Source organism: Leptonotus elevatus, chromosome 18, assembly GCF_054856555.1.
Source record: "Leptonotus elevatus isolate MCC_2025b chromosome 18, RoL_Lele_1.0, whole genome shotgun sequence".
Lineage (NCBI taxonomy): Eukaryota > Metazoa > Chordata > Actinopteri > Syngnathiformes > Syngnathidae > Leptonotus > Leptonotus elevatus.
Genome location: NC_141256.1, coordinates 8,183,149 through 8,196,179, shown reverse-complemented (window position 1 = coordinate 8,196,179; position 13,031 = coordinate 8,183,149).

The following is a 13,031-nucleotide window of genomic DNA, read 5'->3' as shown; positions in this document are numbered from 1 at the left end:
TCGTTCTGTCACGACCCTCAGCTCGATTTAATAACCTAATATTTAACAAAACCTAATATTTAACAAAAAAAAACAAAAACAATCAACCTATTAGTTAAGTACTGTTCAGTGGCATTTAAATTCAGAGTAATTTTTTTAAATACAATTATTTAAGTAATTTACAAAAACGTTTCATATACTGCATTTAAGCAGAAATAAGAAAAGAAAAATTGAAAGAGTCACCAGAGATCAAGTGGCCGAGCGACCACACTTGATTATTGTAAGAAATAAATAAATTGGACAAACATTTTTTATTTATTTGATTTTTTTAAATACAAAACAAACCAAAAAATCTTTAAAAACAAACATTAAATATAAGGTTTCCACGTAAAAACGGGGGTGGTGAAAAAATCCCGGCAAAGAGAAAAAAATGAAAAATATGTTAAAGTATTGAAAAAAGAAAAATCTGTGATTATGCAAAACCGCAGGTGCCGAATTCTCAATTTACATTGCTTTAGTCATTCTAATAAGCTTCTTTTGTGCTCTTTGCTTTACAAATGTCTTCAGCTGTTCTGTTTGCTAATGTGTTTATGTTGTGTGGAGCACATTGAGTTGCTTTGTGTATGAAATGTGCTCTATAAATAAAGAAAAAAAAACAGGGTTGTTAAAATCTGCTACACATCTTAATTACTGGGCAGACATTTTGACACGTTAACTGCTTCATAATATAAAAAAACAAAACACGCACGCGCACACACAAGCACATAATCTCCACTGTTAGCATGAGAGTTAACTAGCATTAGCAACCAACGTTAGCAAACGTACTTTCAATATTGCAGCGAAAGATCAGCGAAACAACTTTACTCATCATTAATGACTTACTTCATTATCCTGCTCATAAAAATAGCTATATAAAGCTATGAATAGATTTGAAAACATTTTCATTTTTATACTTTCTTTATGACAGTTAGCAACATTCTTGCCCATGTATTCATTCCACAGGGAAGGAAATCATATTTGGCCTATGAAAACAAAAGCTTTGCAGGAGGGGGGACTATTTGTTATTATTGTTTACGTTTCAGGAAACAATAGCGGCATCCATGGCGGCGGTGAGACGGCTTATCGCTCTGATTAACGACTTCAAAAAGGCCGTATCCACCGGATATGTCGCGGCAAGATGCATATCTGCAGTTCTAGCATGGGCCTACATGTTATTGATTGAACACTACCCGCACCTTATCAGCATCCGCCCCCAATGAACATCTCCCGGTGGGTCGATGGACCTCCGTGAGGTATGTGCGGCGGCCCCGCGACCAAAGATTGGGCTTGTATTTCACCCCCCATAAATAAGTGAAAGGAGCTCTTTGACCAGTTAACAGCGACATGAATGGCCGGTCTGTAAATTAGGGCGCCCATGATAGGATGTAACATCATCGATATTTTAGTAGAATCACAATAATAATTATTGTGTGACGACAAGGATACCATCAGTGGCTTACTTACACTACATAAGTGAACGTAAAGTTTTTAAATGAACTCACTTAAGTTACTTCCTGTATGTCTAAAATGGAATATCATGAGCCTGAGCTGTTGTAGCACATAAGTGATTTTAAAAAACTACAACTTTGATGTCAAGTACGGGGCCCCAAAATATAATCCTGCAGGCCACAAATGGCCCCTGCGCCGCAAGTTTGAGACCACTGCTGTAAACGTATTTACCACACAGTACATTAGGCATAGCTAACCTTTTTGAAACTAATAGCTACATTTTGGGAAGTGATTAATGTAAAGGGCTACCAGTTTGATAGGTAATATAGGAAATAACAAATATGCTCACATTAACTTTAATTACAAGTTATTACCGGTAATTAATAATGAAGGATTCTGTTATGTAAAGAAACTGATTGTGTTAATGATTTCACATAAGTGGCCAGGTGGGTGACCAGGTACTCGTTAAGGCTTCAGATGTTCTCCAGCCGCCCTCTGACCTGCTCTGGTGGCTCACATCCTGCGGCCGCAGCCCATCCCCATCCCAGGGGGGCGTGTCCTGCAGCCGTCCTGTGTTCCTGTCCTGGCGGCACATATCCTCCGGCCACTCCCCATTCCTGTTCCGGCAGCAAATATCCTGCGGCCGTTGCCCGTTCCTCTTCCAGCGGCGCACAACCTGTGGCCGTCCTCTAACCCTGTACCGGCGGCGCATGTCCTACGACCATCCTCTGTTCCTGTCCTGGCGGCACACATCCTGCGGACGCTCCCTGTTCCAGTTTCGGCGGCACACATCCTGTGGCCGCTGCCTGTTCCTGTTCCGGTGGCACACAACCTGCGGCCACTCCCCGTTACAGTTCTGGCGGCCTACATCCTGCGGCCGCTGCCCATCCCTGTCCTAGTGGCGCATGTCCCGCGGTCACTCCCTGTTCCTGTTCCGGCGGCACACATCCTGCGGCCGCTGTCCATTCCTGTTCCAGCAGCGCACAACCTGCGGCCGTCCTCTAACCCTATTCCGGTTGCGCATGTCCTGCGGCCGTCCTCTGTTCCTGCTTTGGTAGCGCAAGCCTTGCTGTTGCCAGATCCTGTTCCTGCCTTGGTGGCACATGCCTTGCTGTTGCCACCTCCTGTTCCTGCTTCCACAGCACAAGCCTTGCTGCGGTCGCCCTAGCCTCCTGCTGGGCTTGGTAGGGTGGCATTGGCTGAAGCTATGGAAAGTCTGCGTGTGAGTGTCTGGGAGTGAGCTGTGGTCAACAGCAGCTCCACGTTTACAATAGCAAGCATTTAAAAAAAATTCCCATGTTACAATTAGAATTTGCAAAAATAATAAGAATAAAAATGCAAATTTAGCATAATGTTATAAATGCTCATCTCTCACCACAAGTACACAGAGATGACTAAATGTGTCAATAGGGACATCATGCTGACGCCCACTATTTCTACTAGAAAGGCTGCGTGACCGCAAAGGAAAAAAAAAAGCATTTTGAGTGGTGGTAGTAATGCTGGTGGCGCATATGGAAATGAGATTCCCTTGCAACGGGATCACAAATGCGGCGTGAACATTGACTTTGAGCGAGTGTCACTTTGCGTGGGTCTGCACGGCGGCCATCTGCAGCGTCGGAAAATCAAAAGAGAATGGAAGCCATCGTGTCGCCATCTGGGCCATTTGCATAATTACGGAGAAGTTGAGGATTTAGGCACAAGTCGGCGGAGCCTCACAAAGCATGAAAGGAATGCTCATTGCGCGCCGGCACAAGAACGTGTCCTCTTAAAGACACAGCGCACTCTTGTCCGTGGGTCGACAGCCTTTTTGAAACAAAGGAGGGCTACTAGTTTAATATACGTCAGTAAGAAATAATTTGCTCATTGACTGCCAGCTGTTTCCAAAGCAGAAGAGTCCATTGCCAGCCATTTTAGAGCATTTTTCAAGACCCACACACTTTTTGAGTTCTTTGAGTTTGTACTCTACGTACCATTCCTATAAAAAAGAAAGACTGGACTCTATTCTAGGGATGTTCGCTTTTTTTTTTTTTTTTTTTTTTACTTTTGTGATACCGTGGGCTATGCACATTATGAGTTGATTGCACTTTCTATACTCATACTGGTACTCTGCCATACATAAACAAACTGGGTTCAAGTGGGAGGTGCCTAAACCTCCCGGTCTGTATCTTCTACTGAAAAGCTACGCCGAAGTGCTACAAAGCTTGAATATCACAATCAAGCTCGGCGAGAACCTCCTCCGCACCTCCCCGTTGAAAAACGTACTCGACTTTTCGGTGAACTGTTGGATTCCAGTTGACGACTATAAGCATCCGCAACCAGTCAAAGAGTTATAATGTCAGTATATTAATACATAATGTATAACGTAATATATGAATTCTATTATTAAAAATTAAAGGCATCATGAATATTTAACGCAAGCTTTTCAAACACAGCTCTGGATCACGATGAGATTGTGCAGGGGTGCCTAATGTTGTGACCACCTTGGCTACATTAGTTAACAGCAGGACCAAATTCTTGATTATCCTTGAGTGAATCCCAACACCAGGCTTTCAGATTGTCTCGCGGAGTAAACAGATGGCGCCGGAGACGCTTTATGAATACACAGATTCCACCGGCTTTGCATCTCCCGGAGTTGGCTGGCACCGGAGTGGATCCACTTATCCCAAATAGGAAAGTTGAAGCCAGCGTCTCAGTGAAACTTACTCACATATTTCACAAAAGCGCCCCGCGTACCGGATGGAGGCTCGCGCCTTTTCTGCTCAGCTAGCACGCGGGTGTGTAAGGATGATAGATGAGAGCCAAAGTGTTGTGTACTCAGGTGGGGACGGCATAATGCGACCGAGTTTCTCAGCTCATTATTCCGCAGTCGTTATATGGATGCCGTGTTGTTTGTCGGGTGGTCAGCGTAGGATACGATTCAAGCTATATAGGACAACGCTCACTCAGTGTACGTGCCCTGCCAAGTGGCACAGTGGAATCAATTATTTTGCGTAGGAATCAATGAAAATATACAGCAGACGGGCCATAAAAGTCCAACTGTAAAACAAACTAATTAACCGTACAGGCAAAGTTTTCGGCATGATTCACTTTCATATAAGTATAAAAAGCGCTTCAGCGTCCATATAGCTACTAATATCCCACGTGCTTGCCCATGACAAATATGCACCATTAGCAAAAGCTAATAATAAACATCGTGTCCGCTGGTAGCCCCCAAGAACGCACAGGGCCTGCTCTAAAAATAGCTCACCCATGATGGGAAATTGGGATTTGCTAGGAACATTGTCGAAGTGATACCTTGATAAATCATTGGTGATAATCATTGGGAGAAATCATCAACATGATCCACGTCTTTACTGATGGAAATAGTAACTTAATGTGACCATTAATGGGAACAAATTTGATATTTCACAAGCGTGTATACTTACCATGAACACTGCTTAGCAACAAGTGGTTGAGCAAATATAAGCGATAAGAATGCTGGGAATTATTTTAATTTTGTTTTTGTTGAATTATACTCATTATTGTCCGGCAAGTTGGAATTCAACTTCAACAAATCCGACAGACCAGATTCAGGTCGAAATTGGTGAGTATTACACCACTTGGGGCACAAACGAGCTAACCGCCAGGCTTCCCGTTGTGTCTCCCTCTGTTGGTCATTGGTATTTTTCGTGTTTCTTGGACTTCCATCTAAGAATCTTCCACTTCCATCTAAGAAACTCGGGGCACTAACTAGCGAACCGCCAGGCTTCTCGTTTTGTTTCCCTCCGTTTGGCATTGTTATTTTTGGTAGTTTTCTGACTTTCATCTAAGAAACCCGGGAAATTATAGGAACCATCAGACTTGCTGCTGTGTCTCCCTCTACTGGTCATTGTTATTTTTCATGTTTCTCAAACGGGTTGAGACAAATTCCTTGTGTGTTTTTTTACACACTTGGCCAATAAATCAGATTCTAATTCTGGTCAATTTCAATTTGGCAGCTTGTTCCATTTGCATGTAGCAAAACAGCTACATGCTGATGCACCATTTTTTGCTTTGAACTCCACTCATTGGCCCCAAGTCTGCTGGTCTAATACGCAGCCACCAAGCTGACTAGCTTCTGGAACCTGTATAAAGACGTTAGCCTGCATTGCGCGGTTAATACCGTTGAAGTTGGAAGGGAAACGTGAACTGAAGAACCGAAAAGGTTGATGTGCTACCAGTTGTTTACACCGCATTGGCTCATGGGGGGGGGGGGGGGATCTCGTCCCGCTGATTGACTTAGTTACATTGATTGGCGCTCTCCGAGACGGCGGCGACTGGCGGTTGAAGCTCGGCTGCGCCATTCGAGAGGCTGTATCCCATTTGCATCCCTGATCAAACCGTGTCATTTTTTTGAAGGAGACTGCAAATGAGTTGCGTTGAATACACACACGACGCGAGTTGTACGCTCGCCTATAAGAGTTGGCTGCTGTGTCTTTCTCAAAACGCATTCTCACGCCGCAGAATGCGAAGGGGACTTTATGCAAAGGCGAGATAACCACCGCTAAAAAGCCTTCAGTCGCACTCTGTGCGAGCGTCTCTCACTCTTTCTACCCCCTCGATCATCCCTCCATCCTCCTTCGCTCACTTGCCCAGGCACACGGGTGGAAACGTAGCGCTGGCACACGCAGAGAGAGGAGGGTGCCATGGAAACGAGAAGCCGATGCGCTTTGAATGGTAAGCCCCGACAGAGAGGACTTTCATTCACTTCAATTGCCCCGCGCTAACGGCCGCTGCATTATTCAGCATGTCACAATTGCGCTTTAACGCGACAAGGTCCGCAAAAGCTAACAACCGTCCTCCTCACCTGCCTGTTATGTCGGCGTGGCTGCGGCTAAAGATGGCCTCGCTTTGTGTGACAAGTTGAATGGGAGCTTTGCACAAAGCTGTCATTGGCCTGTTGAACACACACAAAACAGGTTTTTGTATTATTATTATTTTTTGTGGGGGAGTTAGCAACGACTGTATTCCTCTGCTACATCGCGGCTCGTTCTCCATGCTATGTCATGGATCAGTAATTTAGTTGAAAAGAAAGTAATAGAAGAAATAGCAGATTGCTCGACCTCATTGTTGGGTACACACTAGGGGTGTTAGGTGATTATATATTTTTTTATCATAATTAATCGCATGACTTCAATAGTTAACTTACGATTAATCACAAATTTTATATCTGTTCTAATTTTACAATAAAATGTACAATGACATTTTTTTTCTGTTTTCATCAAAGTGGAAAAACTGTAAACGAATAGAAATATGGCTACATCTTTTAGTCATTGATACAGTAATCAATCCGTCCATCCAAGGGTCGCAGTGACACTGTAATTTCATAATAATTAATAAAATTTAGTTAAAATTAAGAAAATGTACTATACTGTACAAAACAAGCATAATATTGATTTGTGTTGAGGTCATTTTTCTGCCACTAGATGGCATAATTGCATTTGTAAGACGGTGACAGCGCAGTACATTATTCTTTTTATATTAATTAAAGGGATATATGACTCATTGAGCCATTTTCAGTAGAAAAAGTTAGTATTTTGTCCAAAATGAATTTGATAACTACATTATATTTTGCATATAATTAATTTTTTTCCACTTGCTTTTGACTAAAGATGGCATCACTTGTGCTGAGGAAGTAGATAACAACCAATCATGGCTCACCTGTTTTCTGGGTTTGGTCAGCAAACTAAGCCATGATTGGTCGTTACCTACTTCCTCAGCACAGGTGATGTCATCTTCAGTCGACAGCAAGCGGTAAAAATCGTTTTTAAAGGTATCAATTCTACATGAAAAATAATGAAGTTATCAAATTCATTCTGGACAAAATATTGTTTATTATATAATTTTTGTATTGCTGAAAATGGCTCAATGAGTATCCCTTTAAGAGCTATCTAATCTTTAATATGAAGTAACTTGTGAAATTCTGCACATTTTTAAAATTGTATAATACAAACGTGACCCCAGTCTCCACAAATACATGAATTATTATAAAATGTATTACTGCTACTGTTACTGTGGACGTGTCTGGTGCGTTGCGACTGGAATTCCACCATCGCGCGTTTAAAAAGTTTGTATAAATTAGTCAAATCAGTAAAAAATTAGGAACTTTAAATTAGAGCACACATTTTCTCACCCCGAGTACACACACAAGGATCTGCGATCATGAGTATGGAACTAGTTTAACACGTCGTCCCTTTGTTAGTCTCACATAATTTGCGAGTAAATTCGGAAGGAATAAACTCTTAGCATCCCTACACCACAGGATACTCACTCAGGATAATCTTTCTGATGAGACGCTCATGTTGTCACAAAGCAACACAAATCATTCACTATAAAAATTGTAGCTGTAATAAAATTTCAGAGAGCTAGCAGGCGCAGCATGAACGTTCAAGATTGTTTCAATTATTTACCCTGTTCAGGTCAAAATGGATTTTTGACGTCTATAGCCGTCGATGGCGCTGAATGAGTTTTAATGGGCTTCAAATATGACTACGCTGTAGGACAATGAAAATTAATTCTCATACAGCACTCAAGGTGCATTCATGAAATTTCAACAGGTAAGAAATGTATTCTAAAAGCAATACAAAAGATTATGCAGAACTTTAGTCATACACAACGATTTTATAATTGAATGATGAAAATCTAAGATAGTTACTGTTTCCTTCTGTAATGCGGTGAAAGGCAATGTCAGGGGAAATGCTCCCAATGAGATCCCAAGGACCTTTGTGGGAATACATTCCTCAGAAACGACAATTAGTCAAGTGAGACAGTTATTAGGACCACTCTGCAAACTGTCGCTTCCTGTTAGTGCTGACAAATGCCTGTAAAGCGTCACCTCCCACCCCCACTCCCTCGCCCTTTCCCCCCACCATCATCCCCTCTGCTCATCCCAACCCAGCAACACCACACGACCCTCTGGCAATGAGACAAACTTACAAAAGGAGTTGCGTCATCTTTTTGGGGATGTGACAGCGATTAAGATGCACACAATATATAATGTTGCATGTACGGTTTGCATGTACTTATTTATATATGTATGCACATGTATTGTCATGACAATTACAGGTCATTAATACATGACCTGTGCTAAGTGCAGTGTGAAAAGGGTTAATTCATTCATTATACATTCAACCAGTCATACATGTCATACAGTCATTTATTCATTATACATTCAACCAGTCATACATGTATGAATGAATGAACCCTTTTCACACTGCACTTAGCACAGGTCATCAAAGCCATTCAGTGTGTATGCGGTGAGGGGCGGGGACCATAGAATGGAGCATTGCTGGGTGGCGTGTTGCAGCAAGATGCCTCAAAATTGTAAGAACATTTTGTATTCGAGAGCGACATCGACGTGATTTTAGAAAAGTGCCTCCAATAGGAAAGAGTGATTTGGTGTTATTTCGGCGCACTTATTTATACATAGTCACAATTGGACGATGAAGGAACCCTTGTGGTGTTTGAATGTACTTGAGGTTTGGGATACACGGCAGATGACATTGAATGACGTGTTTAACAATACAATTTTAAACTCGAAGCAGCTTCAACTCTCCAAGTTGACAACAATCAAAGATGCATATTGTTGAGGTGCGGTCTACACTCTAAAAAAGAGAATTGTTGAACCAATTTAAGATTACAAATTGAATTGTTGACCAACTGAAAAAAAAAAATGCTTCAATTGGTAACACATGATTGAATGAAGTTAATCCAAAGTGAATATATTAAGTTTAATTAATTATGACTTCATTAAACATAATATATTCACTTTGGATTTCCTTGGATTAACTTAATTTAAATTAATATATAATACAATATTATTCTATTCTTTATTAGTTGTTTTTCACCTTTCTAAAACTTTTTTCACACTGCACTTACTATATGTGAAAGCGTCACGCAGCAGCACGGAACAACAACGGCACCCCAGTTGCTAGCGTGCCCATATTTGGAAGTACTTTGGATTACTTTTGGATTAATTTAATTCAAGTGAATATATTAAGTTTAATGAACTCATAATAAATAAAATTTAATATATTAACTTTGGATTAGCTTAATTCAATCGTGTGTTAACAATTGAAGCAATTTTTTTTTTTTTAATTGGTCAACAATTGAAAAAACTCTCTTTTTAGAGTGTAATTATCATCTAAACCAGCAGAAAATGTCTCCCTGCTTATTTCCTGATAGGCTGCTACATCAGTACTTCCAAATATGGGCACGCTGGCAACCGGGGTGCCGTGGTCGTTCCGTGCTGCCGTATGACTCTTTCACACTTAATAACTGCAGTGTGAAAGGGATATCACAAGGGTGGAAAAACAACGAATATAGAATAGAATAATATTGTATCATAAAGTATGGTTTCTGACTATGTTGTGCTGCACAGTGCAATCCGGTATTGTATAGTAGTTTTGTTGTGTATCATATTGTATAGTGAGTAGAGTGAATATTTCATGTGTAAATATGCCAGAGGAAATTCTGGCAATGCAGAGGTACCATCTACAAATGGATATGTTAGTCAGGTGCCATTTGTATCAGCTTCCTTGGCGGCGTGCTGTTGATATGGGTCGAACCAAGGCCTCTTTTATTTGAACACATTAAGACAGCTGTTAAATGGAAGTCATTTATTCATAACAAGCATATAGCATCCTTGGCATCTCGACAGACATCTTTATTGCAGCCTGGTGTCGGCGAGTCAGTGCGTCTGTTTTGCTGAGTAGCATCACAATCAATATTTGCAATTACCTTGGCATTTCTAAAGCCTCGAACCTACAAGGTTGCTTTATAAAGCAACGTACATGGAGCGCAGACTCCCAATTAAAACAATAATATTCCTACCATTTAATTTATTGATAACAATTCCGCATCCGTAAATGGAATTACACCCGAGAGCACAAAATAAAAAACAATGGATCAAAAAAGATCTGATGTAAATATTCCAATGGGATTATCGTTAGAAATGCGTCAGATATTCCGGGAAAACACATTAGAACAAAACACAATTCAGTTTGATGGTTCAATTTGCTGCAAGAAGTCTGAATATTAATATTTGCCTCTGTTCTTGTCAACTAATCTTTTTCTCACACTTGCACTTTCTGATCTCGGGTAAACATGCGCACACAAACGCACACACTCAGCAGAAAAGAAGCTTGATTCGGTGGAGGATGGCGAGCGTCGGACTATTGCAGAGCACCCAGCACGGTCTGGTGTGTAGGATAAGGATGTCCTTACAAGGCAAGTCTCAGTGTGAATAATGAGGAAACTTGTGTGTGTGTGGGGGGGGGGGGGGGTGCGGTTGTGTTTGTGTGTGGCAGAGAGAGCGATAGCGATAGAGAAAGTCTGAAATTGAGCCAGACGTAAAGTGTAAAGAATTTGGGCACATTCATCCATCGGCTAATATATTTGGGTCATGAAATGGAAACGTAAACAGATCAATTTATCAATCAGAAATCAGTTAATTGTGTGGGATTGACTGTTGATCGTGTCTCAAAGCAAAATGCCGTGTGGTACTTGAAACCAGCAGAGGTTTGATTCACAATCAATTACCCATACACCAATTTTCGGTAAGTGCCTGTCTTCATTAGTCATAGGGAGGCCCTGATTCCTTTTTTTCCCCAAAACAAAATATCACAAACTTTCATTGAACACAAAATACATTTCACTGTAGTGCAACACTTCTTATTCACATGGAATAATCATGTTGCACTTGCCCAAGGGCTATACAGTATGCGCTGCTTCTGTTTTGTGCCCCTTGGCCTCCTAGGGGGCAGTGTAGTGCACGCATGCAGATAACACCCATAGATAAGAAAGAAAGAAAGAAAGAAAGAAAGAAAGAAAGAAAGAAAGAAAGAAAGAAAGAAAGAAAGAAAGCGTCAAAGCTACGTAGTGCAACTATTGCAGGAAGTCCCTGATTTTTATTTTTACAAACAGCGTAAATTATTAATGTTGTTTACCATTACTGTATTAACAATTAAATATGCATCATTCTGTATTATTATGTATACAAAATTGTATTTACATTTACATTACTGTTAAAAATGCAATTTCAACAAAGTATTGGCAAAACCAGTTGTCATCTTTATGTGAAGCGGGGTTGTCGGCACCTGCTAAAAGTAACTCATTGAGTAAATTGTAATGTAACTTAGTTACTTTTGAGAATCAAGTCAACAGTAAAGTAACTAAGTTACTTTAAAAAATGACGTAATAAGTACCCCGGATCCCGGATACAAGCAGCCGAAATGAGTTTCCTCCGCAGGGTAGCCGGGCTCTCCCTTAGAGATAGGGTGAGAAGCTCGGTCATTCGGGAGGGACTCAGCGTCGAGCCGCTACTCCTCCACGTTGAGAGGAACCAGTTGAGGTGGCTCGGGCATCTGGTTCGGATGCCTCCTGGGCGCCTCCCTGGGGAGGTGTTCCGGGCATGCCCTACCGGCGGGAGGCCCCGGGGACGACCCAGGACACGCTGGAGAGACTACGTCTCACGGCTGGCTTGGGAACGCCTTGGGATCCCGTCGGAGGAGCTGGCTGAAGTGGCTGGGGAGAGGGAAGTCTGGGCTTCCCCGCTAAAGCTGCTGCCCCCGCGACCCGACCCCGGATAAGCGGCATTGAAGACGGAACGGAACGTAATAAGTAACTAAATTATTTTTATCAAGTTAACTATGACAAATAGTGGCGCTCCAAACCCCCCAAAACTAAACTTGATGTTACACCAGGTAATTGGTTTCCCCTTGGTGTTGACGCCAAAAGCCACAGTGGGCACTATGTACGATAAGCACATCTTGCTTGTGTAGAGAACCTTCTCAACTCTCGATAACAGTAACACACACATTAATCTGCACAGGAAAGCAGAAAGATTTGCCAAACAGATGGGTTTGAATATTAATGCGCCCAAAACGCAAGTGATGTGCATAAATCCAACACCACATGCACTACTGTGCGAATGCCTATTGATGTGTTTACGGCCATATTGGCAACGTACCAAGATGACCTTGTTGGTGCACGTCATCACAAGTCTGACTTTTTTAGACACTGAGGTTTAGTTGCTTTTAAAAGGCGGCTCTCGATTAACTGAAAGAACTGTCCTTCAAAAGAGGCACTTCAACTTTAGACCGCACGTTGCCTATTCACTTGAAAGTAGACATATTATGGGGGTGTTAAATCAAAATTTAAAAAGGTTTCCAAGTGTGTCAGTAAAAAGTCTTTTGGCATTTTGCCGTCAAAGTACATAATGGATAAAGGATTATATCACACTTATATCCACGAGATACTGAGGGACAGTTTAGATTTTGAGTATATATATATATATATATATATATATATTAGGGGTGTGAATTGCCTAGTACCTGGCGATTCGATTCGTATCACGATTCATAGGTCCCGATTCAATACAGATTAATCCCGATACTAATCTATACATTGATTATTGCGATTTTTTTTTTACTCAAATTTAGAAAATACACTGTACACTGTAAGATTTGTATGAAAATGAATTTATTTATCTGAAAAGTCAGGCTTATAACTGAGCCGCTGCATTTAACAAACAGGTCACAGTCTGT